Raw genomic sequence first — 20,228 nt, 5'->3', positions numbered from 1 at the left:
TTCAACAAAAAGGGAGTATATCGATGCATATAAAGTGTTTCTAAGCATCCAGACAAAAACAAAAAACAAAAAAAATACGAAATATTGCATGATATTATCAAAGAAATGGAAAAAAACATACTTATTTTCACCCCTTTTGCCAAGATATTTAAATTTTGTGGTTGTATTTGAGGTTTTTGGTAGATTTTGCAATATGGGAATGTAAGAATGGGGTTTGCTCACTTTTGGCGAGAAAAGACTTTTGGTGTGGGTTTAGAAGCCTTTTTCGAAGCATATAATTTAACTTGCTTATTCGCACACAAGAACTTCATAGCATATTGACTAATATGGTAGTGTATCGGTCAATACCCTATCGAAACAGGCCAAAATGCTCTCATACATGTGCAATATGGTACTAATATTGGCTTATAGGAATGATACCAGTGATTTGGTACTGTTCTTTATGCTGACTTCGCACAAAAACAATACTTGTTGATTAATACAAATTGAAACATATCAAAATTTTGAACCTTACTTCAAAGTATTTTGAGATTTATTTCAAAACAAATTCAATTTCAAATTGGATCTTACCAATGTGAATCAAAATTGATTTTCTAAATTGGTTTGGATAGGTTAAACACCTAAACCTTAGAACTAACCTAGTGGGTTGGATAGAATGGCTGATTCTAGGTATTTTTTTGTAAGCATTGGAGGTTAGTTACATTCATTTACAAGCATAATATACCCATTTGCTCACCCCTAACTAAGAGATATGAGCTCTCCATTGGATATGTTTAATATGGTAGTTGGTATAAAAATTAGTATGAAACGTTAATAAATAATTGAACGTTCAGGGTTGTTTGGATCATGGTTTTTAAAACCAAACCGGTTAGGGGTCCGGTTATCGGGTTGACCTGAATGTTTGGCCTGTTCTGATAAAAAAATTTTAAAATTGAAAAACTGTCAAAATCATTTGAACAGTTTGAACGATTAACCAGCCGATTCAACGGCTTACTGACCAAAATCAACAGTTTTAGAAAAAAAATAGTTTTAAGAAAAAACAGAATCGGTTACCAGTTTTCCGATCCGGTTTTGAAAACCATGGTTTGGACGGAATTAATCGGCTATCGGTTTGGAGGAGGTTGTGGGCCTTTTCTTTACTCATGGCCCAATTTTGCTAATGCATTGCAGAACGAAGTCCAACTTTTGTCGCTCACGGCTAACCTAAAAATTGGAAACCCTAATCTTCTTGAGCATAAAAATCTGCTCTAATGCATCTTTCGCCGCCCGATATGCATCGGACGGCCGTGTCAAGATAACATATGCCTATAAATAGAAGCTTTCCCTTTAGCTTTCTCACATAGGAATTGTTTTCTTCGCAGGTGTAGGGTTAGGACTGAGAGTCTCTAATCGTCTGCTTCATCGTTATTCTCGCAGTAGGGTTTTGGGCGTGATGTCTGCTATTACCGCGTCTTCGTTCCTAATAGGGTCTAGTCGCAGAGCTATCGTTATGTTTTGGTATTCATTCATATTATCTTTTTTTTTCTCGTATTATTTCTGTGTTTCTCAACCAGAGTTTCTTCAATTAATGCGATTTCCGGCTCTCTGTTTTCCGTTCACGCAGGAAGGAGAGCCTTTGCAAACTTTAAGTTTTCCAATCGCATTCTTTTCCTGATTTCTTTTTCATTAGCTTTTCTTTATATCTTTTAATTCAATTTTCTTATTCTGATTTAACGAAAAAACAGAATCCGTTATTTTTTTTGTATATTTTCTGGAGTTTACCAGCATTATTTAAAGCTATAGTTTTTGTTTTTATTGACGGGGGAGAGCTTAGCAAAGATCTCCCTTACTTGATAATGGAGCAAATCAACTGTATTTGTAAATTCCAGTGTAAACGTCACAGATCAAACTCGGGGCGTTGATGGTCTTTCCTTTTGGGAAGACCTCCGTCACCGGGTGGTCTCATATTCCATCGCCTTGGGGAGCGGTTTCTGCTATTACCCCTTGGGACTGGCCATGAGACGTACATTCTGTTTTTCCATAGTTATCTATTTAAATGCTTTGCCAATGATGATATCATATAAAAATACCATCTTTCGGGACTGAATGGCTTTCTAAGCCTTGCTGTCATTCTGCAATTCTGAGGCATTCTGTTTTTACTTTTTTTTTCACAATATTTCGATCCATTTTGATACGTTATAATGCTTAGTTCTATTCCGAAGCTTCTTCTATCTTGTTGTTACGGGCATGAATTAATTTTGAGTTCAGTGCTTGAAGATGAGATTCAAACCCGACTTTTTATTTGTTCAATCTGTTTTATTTTGCGTTTTTAGTTTTTCTATCTTCCGTTTGATTGAAAGTTATTCGTCGTCTGTTTATTCTATAATTTGTACATCTCTGTCTTTGAATCCCTGGCATTGCTGGTAAACTAGAACAGGGGATGGTATGACTCGTCTTTGAAAAATTAGTTACTACATTGTTGTTTGCATGGCAACTGTATTGTCGAGTCTTCTTTCTGGAGATCAATATAAGGTGTTCAAAATTTCAAGTTATAAGAATAAGAAGACGATGAATAAAGCTCATCGAATAGAAGATCAAAATGAAACGGATTGCTTAAATAAAAAGTTGGGTCTGAATCTCATCTAGAAGCATTAAAATTAAAATTAATCAAAGCCAGTAACGACAAACAATAATTTTTAATTGTTTAAAATAGATCCCAACTGTCCAATAAAAGTAGAATTGGGGAGCGTTAAAATACAGTTCTCCTTGCCCATGTTAGTTTTAACATTCTGTCGCATAATCATCTTGTAGATGTTTTTTAATAATTGCTTTTTATTAACCAATCAATTATAAGAAAATGTCATATTTTTAATTAAAGGATTCATTACAAAGCGTATTAAATAACAACTTTGTCCGGATAATAATAATATTTGGATGTACATATACTGGGTAATTGGATTTGGCATTTCAACTCTTCTTTCCATTTTCAAAGTAAAATTTTTTATGAAATGTGGTATTTGTTCTAGACAAAATAAATTTTTTCTCAACTCCAAAATCTGATGTTCTAGAGAAAATTATTTGGTTAACTCTAAGATCTTGTAAACAAAGAGGTCGTTAAAATATATTCGTTTTGGCAATAGAAGGCCAGCACTGTTACATGTGTAGTTAATATTTATATTATATATACAAGACCGACAAGCAACATGATGAATTATATGGTGTTCCGTCACCGGACATCTATCTGAACCTCCTTGATCCTGTTCCACCAAGAATGAATGATGAGATGGAAAGGCTCTTCTTGAATGTTTTCTGGATTGATGCCTAGCTGGGTACCACACCAAATAACCCTAGAAAATGGGTAGTGGGAGAAGATATGATGAAAGGATTCCTTTGAGAATTGCAATAACATCTATCCTCTATTTTTCCGTGGGAAATTTGCACTATCCAGAAGTTCCATTCCATAGAGCCTTCCATATAAAGAGTTGATACTTGTATGGCATCTTTAATTTGCATAGAATAGACCAATTAAAGAAGGAACCTGGTGAGGAAGGTCTAATATAGAGAAATTCCTTAACTGGATTAGACCGAAAAAAACTCCATTCTCAGTTATTGCCTAAACAAGTTTATCCCTTGGAATCTCACTTAGGAGTCTTACGTTTTACATCTGAGAAATTTGCTCTATACAGAAGTTCCATTCCATAGAGCCTTTCATATAAAGAGTTGATACTTGAATGGCATCTTTAATTTCCATAGAATAGACCAATTAAAGAAGGAACCTAGTGAGGAAGGCCTAATATAGAGAAATTCCTTAAATGGATTAGACCTAAAAAAACTCCATTATGAGTTCTTGTCCATATAAGGTTATCCCTTGGAATCTCACTTAGGAGTCTTACTTTTTAAACTTGTTCTAAAGATGGAGGAAAGAACTGTCTAATTAGAGGTAAATTCCAATTGTTATCATTATTTAAGAAACAAGAAACCTTCATATCTTTTAATTGTGGTGGAACTTGAAGATCTCATGGGAAACCTGGAAACCAAGGGTCTTGAAAAGCCTTTGCCTTTTGACCATCACAAAGGACCCAACATATATTGCTTTTAATGGAAGATAGCAGTTTGAAAGCTTCCCCACGGGGAACAATTCTTTCCTCCTTCATCTTTAGCACTTTGAAAATACTATCATTGGAGTAGTATTTAGTTTGATAAAACTTGCTAGAAAGCATTTCCATCACTTATGAGCCTCCAAATTTGTTTTGAAAACATTGTCTTGTTCATTTCTAGGCATGGTCTAAGCCCAATTTCTCCTTTGTGCTTTGGCTGACATTGTTTCTCATAAAATTGAATGAAAATTATTTCCATCATAGAACTTGTCCACCAAAAATTCTTACATAATTTATTATAGTGTGAAAGGAACTTCTTAGGCAAAATATCGCTCATGGTGTAAATAGGAACAACTTGAGCTACTGATTGTATTAAGGTACTCTTTGTTTGTGAGAGAAGTTTTGCTTGCCAAGACTCTAATCAAAGTTTTAATTTGTGAAGCAGGTCTTGTTGCTCATTTTCTGCTTTATTTCCCCCCATCTTGATGTCAAGGTATTTCATGTAGGTCCTGACATTTGTAATATCTAGAATTGAAGATAAGATTCTTCTGTGACTTTTGGGTATATTATTACTAAAAAGTATACCTAATTTGGGGAGATTGATTTGTTGGCCTGATAATTTTTCAAATCGATTTAGTATGGCCTTAAGGTTTCGAAACTATTGAGGAGTGGCTTCACAAAAAAGTAAATAGTCATTTGTGAAGAGCAAATGACTAATGTGATCATTTGAGCCCTTTAATTTGTAACTAGAGATGAGACCTGAAGCTTCTGCATCCTGCACTAGTGAAGTGAGTATCTGCATACCGATTATAAAGAGGTAGGGGGATATTGGGTCCCCTTGTCTAATGCCTCTTTTTAACTTGAAACAGCTTCCTACTAAACCTCTTAATTTGACAACATATGAAGGTGTTGAAATACATTGTTTAAGAAGATTACACCATTTGGAAGGAAACTTCATAGCTCTCAATGTCTCTATAATGAAAGCCCACCCCATCCTATCAAAAGCGTTTAACATGTCTATTTGTAAGGCAATCCATCGCTTACCTTTACATTGTTTTCTCATTGAGTGTAGGATCTCCTTAGCAAGCAGAATGTTATCTGAAATCTGTCTTTCCTTTAGAAAACCAGCTTGGTTATGAGCAATTATGTCTTGGAGAAGTGGTTTTATCCTGTTACCCGTCCACTTTGTAACAATTTTGTATAACACATTGCATAGACTGATTGGACGAAACTAAGCCAGCTTCATAGGAGATTTAACTTTAGGTATGAAGACTAGATTAGTGTTGTTTATTTCTTTCAGTATATGTTCATTGTTGTAGAAATCTAGAACCATTTGGTAAATCTCCTATTCAAGGTCAGACCAAAACTTTTGATAGAAAAAAGCAGAATATTCGTCGGACCCTAGAGTCTTTTGTGAGTTCATTTGAAATAATGCTTCTTTGACTTCATCACATGTAGGAGGCCTCAAGAGAGTGAGAATTTGAGAGTCTGTCTGTCATTCAATCCTTCATTGGTAAATAACTCATCTACATCACCCACTTTTTAAGCTTTCCTTTCAAAAGCCTCCATGATATCCTGGCTTTCAGTCAACGAAGAGTTGTTTGGTCCTCTAAGGCACATTATCTCTTGATGTCTTCTCTTGTGTTTCATTATTTGATGAAAAAATTTGGTAGTATAGTCACCATCTTTGAACCATAGTTCCCTGGATTTAACTCCAAAATTGTTCTTCTTTCTTAAGCCAGTCGTCATATTGCAATTGAAGATGTAGCAATTCCTTCTTTCTCCAAAAGACTTTAAGGAATGTTGTAATGCTTGAATAGAATTCTGTAATGAATGAAGCTGAACTTCAATTCTTCCAAAGACCTTCATGTTCCATTCCTTCAACCTTGTTTTGCACCGTTTAAGCTTTTTGACTATTTTGTATGTAGCTGATCCTAATAAGGTTTGTTCCCATATTGATTGAATAATTCCCTTGCAGTCATCATGATCTGCCCATATGGATAAAAAGTGGAATTGGAACTTATCACGATCCACTTTCATAGAAGTATCAAGTAGGATTGGGCTGTAATCATAGTGGATCATTGGGAGGTGCAATATCCTAGAATTGGGAAACAAAGATAGCCAAGGATCACTTGCTAGTGCATTGTAAAATCTTTCAAAAACTCTATCCTGCCCCATTTGGCCATTGGTCCATATAAGAAACCAAGATGACACTAAAGATTGATCATCAACTCTTAATTTGATAATATGGGAGTTTTGGAAGAGTATTAAGAGAGATATACTTTGATCCCAAAAGCAAAGGACACTTGAATTACCAACAGCCTCTACCAAACAATGTTTCATGAGAGGGAACTTCTTACAAAATTTTAATGCATTTTCCTTTGACATCCGAGTTTCAAATATAAACATGAAGTTCGGTTTATGTCTCCAATAGAGGAATTTTAAATGTCTCTACGTTTGAGGATTATTTAAACCTCTCGCATTCCATGAAAGTATTTTCATATTCGTAGTAATACCAAGATGATGGATACAAGGATATAAGCATAAATCAAACAAATGTATATTTTTATGGAGAGAATGATTACCTGAGTGCCCAAGTTAAAAAACTGCCACTTGTATTAAGAAAATGTCTCTGCTCAAGAAAACCATGGGCTAGAGTTTTATAGATGTAAGAAAATGACTGCCATGTGTTGTGATGGAGCTGTGACCGCCACCTATTATGAGGGAATACTGCATGTTGGAGACGTGGAGAGTTACAAGGAATGTAGTAGGACACTATTCATCTTCCGAGTTATTAGCCTGGTTGACTCACTTTTGCATGTTGGAATTTAATAGATGCCACCAGATTCCCTAACCGTCTATGCCTCCTTTTGGTGATAATAGGATTGAAGAGAAATAAATGATCCAAATCAAGGTGAACTAAAGACTAACCCTGATATAGAAAAACAGGCTTGAGGCCGAAGAACTTGACTACAGGCTTGATGCCAATGAATTACTGACATGAGCTTTAACTATAAGCTTGAGGCCAAAGAGCCTAACTACTAGTTTGAAGCCGATGTGAACTGAGACTATTATAGCTATGATGCTTGATTCCGCCATGCAACCACCCCAAGAATGCCGATGTGAACTCAGATGGCCATGCTTTTTTGGACTATTAGACTGAGGAAAATCCGAAGGAAAAGGCTAGTGAGAGAAGCATGTCCAAACAAACCATCTTTTGTATTGCCTTGGGTTGAGACATATAGTTTCTAGATACATTATTGTAGAGATGTATGTGGCCATAACACTGTCAATTCCTCTTGACTCTTGAAATGATCTAGTACATAGTTTCTCTGGGCAAACTGCAATCTGTTGTTATTTGGGCAGTCTGAACCAGAAGGGGAATCCCCTTAAAATATTTAAGAAGAGGAATGTTATCTGGAATGATAATGCAGGCCTTCTGCACTGTTTATTAAAATTGTCTAAAACTTACACTTTAAGCATTTCTTTAAATATTCGGTGCAAATTCATTCGCACTGATGTAAAATTATGATAGTGCAAATGATACGGATTCATAATTTGATTTTTTTTTATTTCAAAATTTACCCTATTTTGTTTCCTAGTAATAAAAATGAAGTAAAATCAAAACAAAATTAAACCAAAATTTACATTTGTTTTTATTTGGAGAGGGTAAATCTCGATCTTTACAGCTCTACTGAACTCGCTTCGTTGGGTATCTTCTACTTGTGAGTTCCTAGACTTCTTGTTGGAAGGTTCACTCCCATATCAAGTTTGGGACTGTCTCCCATCATAATTCGAGTTAGACGGAGTGTCAGTAAAGGCATCTCCAATCCGAATCGTGTAATCATCCTCCATTGCCCAAATTGCTAGGAGGTAGGGGACTTTGGGATTCTTCAACTTTCATATTGTTACTCTGCTCGGACCAACACTGTTCTCTTAACTGCTCGGCCCGATCGCCCACCATTTTTGGCTAACTTGAGCATCAGAGTATCTACTTGGGGAATAACTCCTCGGGCCTCTAACTCTGTTCTTGGTTTCAGATCTTGCGGTGCGGCTTCGTCCTTTCACCTCGGCTCTACCCAGTTGGCAGGATTATCTAACTGCGACCTCGGTTCAAGAAATACCTCGGATCAAGCAACATCAGATTGGTGCTGTCTGTGGGAATCGCACAAAAAGCCATCTCCCAAACCCTCCTTCCGTGCAATCAAGAAAGATGCCAAGAAATGCATCTGATCGCTCTACAGGTCGATTCCCATCTCGGGGATCCCGCTCTCACCACAACTCTCCAACATCAGGTGCCACTGAGCTCCCTAGCAACATTGAGAGCTTGGAAATGATGAGATCAAAAAGAACCCTATTTTTATCCCCTAATATTCACTCTTTTACATTTATTTAGCACTTAAATGAACTCATTACTCTTGTATTTTGATTCAGGGCAATAAAGAAGGCAATTGGAAGAAAACAGGGCAAATCGGGTGATTTTGCACAGTTTCGGCGACAGTCAGTAATCTAGGCCTAGCTCTCAATTCCGGACTCCGAATTAGACAATTTAAGAAGCATTAGAAAGATGAATGGAAGACCCACAACTTTTATGTTTTGGGTTTCTACATATTCGACCCGAATCGAGTAGGAAAACGAGCCCGAAGTCGGAGCTAGTTCGCAGCTAGGCCCATTTCACAACTTAAGCCCAACTCGCAGAAGTACCTTGAAGCAGCCCAACTCGAATTCAAGAGTTAAGAGTCCGAATTTCGAATGTAATCTCCAAGGATAGAGTCTTATCAGATCTAAAGTCTTGAATGTAATCCTAGAGGAATAAGAAGATTGAGATTAGATCATTAGATAAGAGATAGGATAGGATTAGTTCAAAGAAGATCAAGACTCCCTAAAGATAAGATGATCTCCTAGAAGGAGTTGGAAAATAGCCATCTCCCCTGGCTACATAAAGAGGGGGGTGAACCAGCTCTAGCATCACTCACTCTCAGATCCAAGAGATCATCAAGAAGATCAAGAAGCTCAAGAAGGCAGTTCGGCTATGGAGAAGCAAAGCATGGAGATTGTGCAAAACATGAGAAGCTAAGCTTCTTTTTCTGGTTCAAGGGGGGAGGTTCGATTGTGTCATTGTGAGATTCTGCAGTTAATTTATTTTCTTGCTTTTTAATTCAAGTATTCATTGATTCTTGAGCATATTTTTAGTGGATGTTAATGTTAATTAGTTTGACAAACTGAATTAATATTGATTTTCCTACTGCTATCCATGATTTTGGTGATCCGTAATTGTCACGAATAATTGTACAAGTAGCAATTAGGTTGACATCTTTTTGGGTCAATTATTTGTGACAACCTTTGACCAATGTTTTAACATGGTTCAACCTTAAGGAATTGATGGAACAAGATTCAGTAATTGCAACTATTATTGTTATTTTGGTTTAACTGTTTTCACAAATGCTATCACTATTTAACATGGAACGCTATCGTACCCAGTTGAGTGGTGATAAGTGTTGATCGAATGTTGGGTTTGGTCAACTGAATTAGGAAAACACAAGGTTTATTATGGCTATCCTAATAAATCTAAGGTTAAATGCTTGAATTGCAAGAATGCTGAAATTTACTTAGGATCGATGGCCAATCGATTCAACCCAAACCCTTGAACCAGAATTCGGTAAGACTGATTTTCTCTTGTTTGTTTAAGTGCTTTCTTATTCTTTTAATTTTAGTTATTAAATTTCCCCACTCAATTATAGTATCCATTCGGCTAAGAGATTACTGATTTGCTCATTGTGGGATTCGACCTAGCACCACTTTTACTGCAAATATCTTATTATGGGACTAGTACTAATTTTGAGGGCTTCGACAAACCCATCAGAAACACCTCGGCCAACAAAGACCAAAAACCTCAGTCAGTATCAGACTGAGGCCACTGAGGCAGACCTTGGTCATCATGAGATTGAGGCCATTAAGGTAGAGACCTCGGCCAATGAAGACCCAAGACCTCAGTCAGCATGAGATCGAAGCCACTAAGGCAAAGACCTCGGCCAACGAAGACCAAAGACCTCGGTCAGCATAAGATCGAGGCCAGTAAGACAGAGACCTTAGCCAGTAAAGACCAAAGACCTCGATGCACTATGACAGAGACCTCAGCTAACGAAGACCAAAGACCTCGGTCTGCATAAGACCGAGGCCACTAAGGCAGAGACCTCGGACAACGAAGACCAAAGACCTTCGGTCAACATAAGACAAAGTGGAAATGCTCTCTACTCCCTTTTATAGGGCACCAGTGATCCAGGTCAAGGCAAATCAATGGCGTACATCAAACGCCACCCTTCGCATGTGCGTGCTCTTAGGAAATGAAACAACATCCCACCAACCCGTCTCGAAAATGGAATGGGCATCGAGTCGATCGATTCGCCCAAAACATTGGTTCAACCCTGAGCTATTCAACCCATACAACACTCTCAACTAGACTTCAAGTTCAAATTCCTCGACCAAGAACTGAAGAGCTGTTCCATGCCACACAGCGATCGAGCACTACACTCCTCAACTTCAGAACTGGGGGAGTGGTGTTTGGGTTATGGTTGAGTTGGCTCCAAGTGCCATGCGTTACCTCTATGACCATCTTATCTCTTCAGCTACATCGACACCACGTTAGATGGATAAGTGAAACCAAGGAAGGAGAACCCCGTATGGATCAAGAGGACATCTCTGTTGGGGATTAGGTCTTATCCCGAAGACCTCGACAAAAAACCTCATCCTAACAACCCTAGAAGCCTCATCCGAAGAGGACATGGATCTTCGGCTATAAATAGGTAACCTTCTTTTAAGGTAAGGGACTTTGGGACTCTTCAGCTTCCATACTGTTACTCTGTTCGGACCAGCATTGTTCTCTCAACTTCTTGGTCCAATCGCCCATCATTCTTGACTAACTTGAGCGTTGGAGTACCTACCCGGGGAATAACTCCTCGGGCCTCTAACTCTATTCTTGGTTTCAGATCTTGCTGCAAGGCTTCATCCTTCCACCTCGGCTCCACCCAGTTGGTAGGATTATCTGACTGCGACCTCGGTTCAAGAAACACTTTGGATTGAGCAACATCAGATTGACGTCGTCTATGGGATTGTTCATTTTTTTGTCAACATTTAGATGGTTGATAAAGAAAGTTAGGTGACACTCAAAGAACATTTATTTCTTTTCAAATGCCAATTAACAGATGGTTAATGGTATGTACTAAATTTGCATGTTTTGAAAGTGCAGGTGCTGAATTGTCATGTTTTAAAAGTTTAGAGTCCAAAGTGACCCTAGGCCCAAAGTGCAAGGTATACTAAATGGGAATTTTCCCTTGTTACTTTTATGGTACTAGTTGATTAGTTTCAAGATTTTCTAGTATCATATATTTCGGGTATGAATATATTGCCTACCTAAAAGTGAAAAATCTGTAGACATTTTGTAATCATGAAAATTCAGTCGCACATTGAGAAGATCTCTCCGCAAATTTAACATATACATATAGGCACAAGTTTCCAATGTGCAATGGATGCTATGTGCACAGAGTTTTTGGGGATGTTTGGAACCATGACCATTTTTCAAAAAAATAGTGTCACGTCAGATCCACATAAGGGTTTCTGAAATGCCAAATTTGGCATTTCATGCATCGGTGAACCGTTTCCCCCAACGGTTGACTGATGTGTATCCTATGTGGTACTTACTTGTCAGCATACATGAAAAAAGGCAATGAAAATCACCTTACCAAACAGCATAGTGTTTTCTCATTGCCTACATGATAGAAACGTTTTTTTGTGAAAAACGGGTTTTGGAAGCATGGGTGTTTTTTCTTAAAAATCGGTCCCAAAAAGCGCCCACGTTAGAAAACACTATGTTTGTTTTTAGTAAATCAGGGCCATGGGCTCATTAATTTATGTCCAACTCTTAACAATTTTTTCCCTTCCCATATTCCTTTGAAAATTGATAGCTTTGGAGGTGTTTGGTTCCAATGTGTGTGTGTTTTTTTTCCAAAAACATTATGCATGTTGTTTGGTTTCATTGCAGTTATTTTGAGAAAACGACACCAAAACACTTTTAGAACAAAAAAAATCATAAAAACTGACATTTTCTGAAATTTAAAAATGGCAAAGCAATTTTTTTCTGCTTTTTTTTTTTTTGAAAAAAACAACTAGCCAAACAGTGATGAAATATTTTGACAAGTAACAGATAAAATATTTTTGCTACAACCTTCATGCAGTAAGAAGTAATTTAACAACAGTGATAAAAAAAAACCTATTTACCTAAGAGATTCTTTTTGTATTGTTAGTAAGAATCATGGGATTTAATTTAGTAAGAGATGATAATGTACTGACAATCTTTTTCCCCAACTATGAAAAGAATAATTTATTACAAATACTTAATTCCACCCATAGAAAATATGAATTTATTAAAAAAATATCTATTTTCCGGGACAAATGCATAAAATTATAGGAGATAAATCAAATGTACATGCATGAGAAAAAGTAAATGATTTCCTTGCTATGCGTTGAGCTTATTTCGTCCCCAGTCCCCAATTGTGTGAGGAATTGATGAGTAATGAGGGAATCTCTTCTCCATAGTTTTGTAAGAATAGGCGTTTGGGATAATCTCTTGTTCAGTCTTAGTGGAATGATTTTTTCTCCCTCCATTGCGAAAGAGATCCCATTGAAGATAATTCAAATTCCCATATTATTGGGAAAATAGTTATATAAAGTTGGAGGCATATTTAAAGACATTGTCTTTTAAAACATTATTTGCCTCCACTCGATTTTTCTGAGTTTGTTGTTGGGTTATTGGCAAATTCCTTCCTAAGATATAATAGAGCATAGGGTGAGAAACTACAACCAATAAAATTGAAGAATCTTGAAAGAAACCTTCTATGAGGCAACACTCTTTTCAACAAAGATGGACAAGAATATTTGTGCAGTGAGAAGAGGGCGAAAGCTTGTGTGTAAAATCAACTTGATTTACATCCTTTTATAAATTCTGGATAGTCAGCTTGAAAAAGAATATGTTATTAAAGAGGTTTTTTTGTACATTCACGAATTCAATATTTGTTATTCCCACAGTTAATGCTTGTTAACATTTGAATAGTGTATTCTGAATACACCTGATCAAGTTTTGACAGTTGGATTAACTTAAAACATCAATGGTTATAGTTCAGCTTCCAACGAACCCTATGTGCAGTTTAGATTAGATGCGGGTTTTGAGCTGCTATTTGCGAATCGCAAGTTGCATTTAGCAATTTGAAAAATCGGGATTTGCGATTTGTGATTTTGCAAATGGGTCACAACTTGTGATTTGTGATTTGCAAATTGGCTTACGATTTTTGTACAATATGTGATTTACAAATCACAAGTGATTTCTACTAATCCATCATGTGTCATTGCACAAATTATGTGTATTCAAAATATAGTCCCCTTGTGTGGGACCATGCCAAGTGTGAGCAAAATGTGCCTCTAAAGTGCCTTATTGCACTGCATACACATATACACGCATTGTGCAATAACAAGTCTCTATACCTTCTTTATACTCTTAAGGAGTGTCAACAAGCTCTTATTTAAAAGTTTAAGTTAAGTTCAATAATTTTCCAATGTGGAACAAAACTCAAAAGAAGGAAAACAAAATAAAACAAGACTTTTTGTGGCATTTTAAAATCATTTTCAATGTGCATGTGTAGGCATTCTCTATTATGCAATTAACCAATCAAACACCCATTGGATTTAACATCTAATGATTTTAAAATCCAACACATATGAACAAGCATACTATGGGAATAGACTATTTTAACTTTGATTCCAAAGTGTTTGGATTTTGATTCCAACTTCGAATTAAATGGACCATATGTCCAAGACCAATGACAAATAGGGTTACATTTGTCCCTTAGATAGCTCATTTGCAGAACTTGTGATGGAGTAGATCACATCCAATATCTTGTCTAATTCAAAAAAAAAAAGCAACCAACAATGAGTTTTGGGGGATAAAAAAATGGAAAAAAACAAAGACTCAAAAGTACGTGAATTTTGAGGGGTGCAAAAACTTATGTTAGAAGTTAGAACTTAGAACATGAGTTGGAGAGACACTAGGATATCTGGTTTTAGTTGCACTTTACCATGTTTAGCGTCATCCTCTAATTATTTTTCACTATGGCTGAGTTTGGAAGGAGTACAAATGCAAATATGTAAAGTGCAAAACCTTATATTTTGTATTATTTTATATGTATTTACGTTGTACATATTTGAATTTGTATTGCTTCCAAACTGAGCCTATATCTTTAACTGAATTGATTAAGCATACTTAGAGAGAGATCACATGATGTATATTTTTGCCGATGACACAACATGAAGAAAAAGAGATACTGAATGCAAAATTAGATTTAAGGACAGATGGCTTAAAAACAAGATGTTTTGATAAGTTTAATAAATAGTGAGCAATGGTGAAGCTAGGAAATTTCTTTTTTTTTTTTTTTGTGGGGGGGGGGGGGGGGGGGGGGGCAAGGACCCACTCTACTGTTTTTACCTTCGCCTCAACTACTAACCATATAAATGGTGGTCTTAACAGAAAGTTTGGGGGGAGGGGGCAAGGACCCCCCAAAATATACTTGGCTCCACCCCTAATTGTGGGGATCAAGTGATATCTAAAGAGGTTTGCACTACAAGTCCCACACGGCAAGAGAGTAAAACCGAGGATGGAAGAAAATTTTATAGAACTTTCATAAGGTTGTCAAATTTATATGGAAATTGGTGTTTGGGAACATGTCAAGAAAAATAAGTGGCAAGAAAACATAAATGTTGAGATGTGTGAATAGAAAAAACTAAGTTTAGAAAACTAGACTAGGCATCGACCTAGAAAATGGAGAAGTTCACGGGCCAAAAGTTCAACTGGGGTCCAATCGGAGGTCCAACCGTGATGATAATTTATATATAATATTTGTATGATTGTATAAGTTATATATATATATATATAATGTAATAAATTATATATTAGATTATAATATATTTAGAATATATAATTATATTCTGTTATGTAATATAATCTATACAACATATATTATATATAATGCATAATTAGATGATATATAATTATATGCATATACTCAAAATATATAATTATATTCTTCTATAACATATATTTTTTTATTTTATTTTCAAATTTTATATTAAAAATTAATATTTAAAGTAAAAAAAGGTGTTTTTTAGCAAAGATAGTGGGGAAAAGCACCTTTTGCACATTGGAAACATGTAGATCTTAAAAAGTTACCCAAAATAAAAAAAAACATCACCCAAATCAAACATCTGGGCACAAAGTTATGGCCGTTAGGACTTGCATTATGTGCTAAAAAAAGTATAAAAAAACCAAGTGGTTTTCTAAAACCGGGACCAGGTCATCAATTTTTCGGTTTGATCAACTAGGTCAACGATTTGGTTGGCTTTTATACAATGTGGTTTAGGGGGTATGACATAAATGGCCAGAGGGCCGGGTCGCAATTCAATTGGTCTAACCAATCAATCCAGTCCAATTTTCTAAATATTGAAAAAAAAAACCTTGGAGAATAGGAATAGAAATGAACATACTTGTAAAAACTTGGGAGCAATCACAATATATGGAAAATTGAATTGATAACAAGTAAGAAGTTATTTATTGCAAGTACATGATCTAGAAGATATAAGGATATTCCAAAAAAGACATAGTTTTATAGATTTGCCTTTATGCCTGTCAATGATACTTGAAAATCTGAAGCCTGATCCAACTTCTGACTCAATTATCTCAGATTCGGATGTAATTATGTAATTAGGTTGGATATGGATTTTATAATCTATATTCGACTAATAATAAGATCGGATTCGGATTTGATCCCATCTAATCCGATTAAAATTTGAATGCAATTATATTATAATATTTATTGATTTTAATATATAAATTTTATATAATTATATTTATAATTATAAAAGGGCAAATTTCTTAAACTATCCCTACTGTTTAACTAATTGACTAACTGTACCCTTACTATTTAACTATTGTCTTGCACCACCCCTACTGTTTCTAACATTTGACTAACTCTACCCCTTCCATTAATATCCGTTAATGTTCTATCGAAATCCATACACACGTGACACCATGTGACCTATAAATTTTCTTTAAAACCCAATTTTGCCCTTCATCCCTCTCTCTTCTTCTTCACGGTCCCTCTCCCCGGTGGCAGCTACACCAAACCACTCCTTAACAGCCATAAGTTGTTCAATCATTGTTTTGGCCTTAGCTAAGGGGTTTCTTTTGCTTTCTCTCTGCCCTTAGACAGAGAGAGCTAATTGACCCTTTGTCCCCAAATCCTATCTCCTTGCAGGTTTTTTGTTCCCCACACTAGTAGCTTCTGTGGGCATAAACTATGGTCGGATTGCGAACAATCTCCCATCTCCGAAAAATGTTCTTCCGTTGCTCCAACCGATCGGTGTCAATAAAGTGAAGCTTTACGTTTATTCAAAGATTGACCACTGGATTTTTCTAGCATAAGTCCTTTCCAGAGGAGGTGGAGGATTGGTAGTTGTCTGCAAATATGCTATGCAATTTTTAGAGACTGGAAGCTTCGGAGAAGGTACGAAGGAATGGGGGAAGAGGGAGAGGGAGAGAGAGAAAGAGAGAACGGAAGTGCCCGTACAACTTTTAAGCAGGTACAGGAGTTGTTCCAGTTGTTGCTGCACTGTGATCCGCTACGTGTCTCGGGCGAAAGGAAGAGAGAGAGCTAACGGAATCCATGAAGAAATGTCGATTACCGTTGTGGCAATTCATAAAATGGCTGCAATGTTGCAGAGGGAGAACAAGAGCTTTTGAATCTTTACGGAGTTGAATTTTTGGAGTTAGAAGTGTCGTTTAGGACATGAATTTGAATGGGTGAGGGTTTTCTTTGATTTTTTTTCTTCTCTAAATTTTTTTCAAATGCCATTTTGCTATGATAGTTTGAATGACCGTTTGTCTTTGAGACACACATATGAAAGCATGACAATTGTACGCACAGATCTTCACGACTACCAATGGTTAATGACGACTAAGTGATTGTTATTGTTACCATTTACAGATGTATTGGAGTCAAACGACCACTGGTCTGAAGTGGGATTGTTGCTGGAATCTCGCTTAGCCTCATCTTTAACAAAGTGGGTGGCCACCGGCAACGCCGTGACATAGATTGACGAACATGGGATCCCCTCCTTTCAAAGAGAGAAGACCGGCTTGATGGATTCAATGAAGGCTAGTCTAGAATGGTGCTTGGAAGTTGTAGCTGGTGTCGTCACCTACAAAGATGATGGTGCTTGGTCTCTGTTTTTAGTATTAAAACAAGGGATAAAAAGGTAAATTTAGCTTTAGTATTAAGTTTGAATTAAAGGGTAAAATGGATATTTCAACCTTTTGGTCCATATTTAACGATGCTCGTAAGATTTAGTCAATTGTCTAAAACAGTAAGGGTAGTGTTAGACAATTTTTAAATAGCAAGGGTACATTTAGTCAATTGTCCCAATAATCGGACCTCTGACCAATTCGGTCTCCAAGTCAGTTTTAAAAACCATGATTGTAACAATCAAGGAAGGGTGTTGCTGTTGTATGTCATCTTATTTCTTTCTTCAAATTCCAAACTTCAAATGGGTAGGGTGTGAACAAACTGCATACGAAGGGACGAAGGGATTACAATTGAGATTTTTTGGGCCTTTTCCATTCCGATTACTTTTCTTGTTTATTAAATATATATTTATTTTATGAGGAGAGTTCTTAGTGTTTACATAATCATTGCACCAACCATCTGATGGACTTTTCTAGAATAATAAAGCCCCGAATTGGGTTGGCCGTTGATCAGTAGATAGCTGGATGGATTGTGCGCTTTGGGGCGAAGGAATTTTCAATTTTCCTTCTGGTCCGCATACGAAGGACAAGAGCACGTAACTTCTCAATGGTTGTAGACGTTGACAAATAAAATATATTTATTTTGTTGCTTTGCAGCTAGATCTGACGTATTCAGAATTGAGGATACAATCAAATAATCCTTCCAACTGGATGAGGCCGAAGTAGAATGACAAAGTCGTGCACGGAGATCTGTAACCAAGAGAAAAAGTTAGAGGTCCAAGAAGTTGTTCCCCATTTAGGTACTCCGACGCTCAAGTCAGTTGGGTAGAGAAAGAGGTGGTTGGGCCGAGCTGGTGAAATAATGTTGGTCCAAGCCAAAGAGGTAGTGTAGAGGGGTGTTCAAAGAGTGTTCTTCCAAAAGTTGTCGGGATGAGGTCGCTTGCCGAGGTCTTCAAGAGGTTTCCTCTTCCCTGACGGAGTCCGATTCCTTTTCTGTGTAGGACACTCCTTCTTAGTTGTGCTCTTCTATCACACGTAGTGTCGACGTGGCTTGAGTGAGAGGACGACCATGGAGGTTGCCACATGGCATCCTTGGCCAGCTCAACCATCACCTAAACACCACTCCCCCAGTTCCAAAGTTGAGGACTGTAGTGCTTGGCCACAACTAGGCATAGAAGAATTCTGTAGTCCTTGGCTGAGGAACTTTAATTTCTTTGAGTTGACTGGCCCAGAGTAAATCCAGTTTGCTAGGCAAACCAACCAATTCAACACTCATGTCATTTTTGAGATGGGTCGACAGACGCATCATTTCGTACTCCCAAGGTTACACACGGGCGAAGTGCAGTGTCATATCGGCGTCGTTGATCTGGTTTGATATAAACTGTTGGTTGCCTTTATAAAAAGGGGTAGGTGAGTCATTTCACTTTATCATTTGAGAAGAGTTTTCTTTGGAGTTCGGCCGATGTCCCTTGCTTGATTTCTCAGGTGCCCCGAACATCTTTTTTTTTTTTTTCGGTAAGATGTCTTTCATTTCGTCTTCCCTTTTCACTGGGTACACTTTGGGGGTGAAAGTGAGGGTAGTCCTCGGCGCAAGGCAACCGAGGTTAAGGCATCAAAGACCAATGCCAATGTGGCGAAGGTCAGTGACGAGGGCGGTGCTGAGGTCCGATAGATCGGTGCTGACGAGGCAGCCGAGGATGATGTGGAGTCTGAAGAGTGGTTTGCCTCGGCTTCATGTAGCATTTCCTCGGTCAACCTGGCTCAGATCCAAGAAGTGTATCACATTCCCGAGGAGTACGAACTGAGGTGCCGTGGGATCAGGGAGAAGGTCACTTTGGCTCGTCCCAGGAGGATTTGTGTATTTGTCCACAGTTTGATAACCAACCTTTGGTTCCCTTTAGATCCCTAGGTAGTGGCCATCCTAAGGTGGTATTAGGTCCTGCTTGTTCAGCTGATGTCGAACTTGTTTTTGTACCTGGTCGGGATGCTCTGCTACTACACTCTTAAGGACATCGAGATCACCCTATCGATGTTTGGATATTTTCTCCACTTGAAGAACTATAAGCAGGGGTACTACTACTTGTCGGCCAGACCGAACACCAAGGTGCGTGTTGGGTTTCCCTCTTCCATTAAGCACTAAAAAGAGGGTTTTTTCTTTGTGAAGCGCCGAGGAGGTTGGTCGTTTTCCCTTGCCCTATCAGTTCCGAGGACCAAGGATAAGGGTCCTTCCTAGACAAAGCTATTGAAGGAGGAGATAGCTATTGTGAGAAGGATAGTGCGGGTGTACATCGGGGAGTACACCTTGTCCCGATTATTAACTATGGCAGGGCTAATGTGCCCTTCGGCTGATCAATCCTAGTCCAGTTCGTGGGTTGCATAGTCTTATTATTCTTCTTCTTTGAGCTTGTCTAATTGTGATGAATTGTGTAGATACGGACATGGTTCGTGCTGAGGAGAGAGCTTGGCGTATGAAGGTTGCAACTATGAAGAAGGCATAAGTGGCTAGGACGTAGGGCATACAGCTTCAATGGCGCTTAGTGGAATGCACACCTTGGCGGGGCAAGAAGTTGAGTTCGACAAAGGAGGTCATGGTGGTCGACTCCGAAGAGGCTACAACTCAGCTTGGGCGGTCTTCGTCGCAGAGGGAGGACGCTCCAAAACGCACTATGGCTGAGGGTTCAGTCAGTGTGTACGTGCCGCAGTGGTCGATTCGACTGGAGGACACCCTTGAGATGAAAGGGGTGGTTGAGCAACTCGCCCAGGGTGTAATGCTCCTCAGTATTAGGAAGGAAGACGACAGTCACCCCAGC

The 20,228-nt window shown here is 37.7% G+C and overlaps 1 long non-coding RNA gene and 1 other non-coding gene across 2 annotated transcripts; both read left to right on the top strand.

Moving 5' to 3' along the window:
- The first annotated feature begins 1,345 nt into the window (after positions 1 to 1,345).
- On the top strand, positions 1,346 to 9,474 carry LOC148803360 (uncharacterized). The gene is made up of 3 exons (XR_016083218.1): positions 1,346 to 1,497; positions 8,117 to 8,371; positions 8,511 to 9,474. It is a non-coding gene; the product is annotated as an uncharacterized LOC148803360 (long non-coding RNA).
- Positions 2,041 to 2,128, top strand: LOC148803361 (small nucleolar RNA SNORD96 family). Its single transcript, XR_016081517.1, has one exon. It is a non-coding gene; the product is annotated as a small nucleolar RNA SNORD96 family (small nucleolar RNA).
- Positions 9,475 to 20,228: the final 10,754 nt, after the last annotated feature.

Source organism: Nelumbo nucifera, chromosome 1 (genome assembly GCF_055504915.1).
Source record: "Nelumbo nucifera cultivar China Antique chromosome 1, China Antique-T2T, whole genome shotgun sequence".
Lineage (NCBI taxonomy): Eukaryota > Viridiplantae > Streptophyta > Magnoliopsida > Proteales > Nelumbonaceae > Nelumbo > Nelumbo nucifera.
Note: the sequence above shows the minus strand (reverse complement) of the source record. Positions and strands in the feature narration are given on the sequence as shown.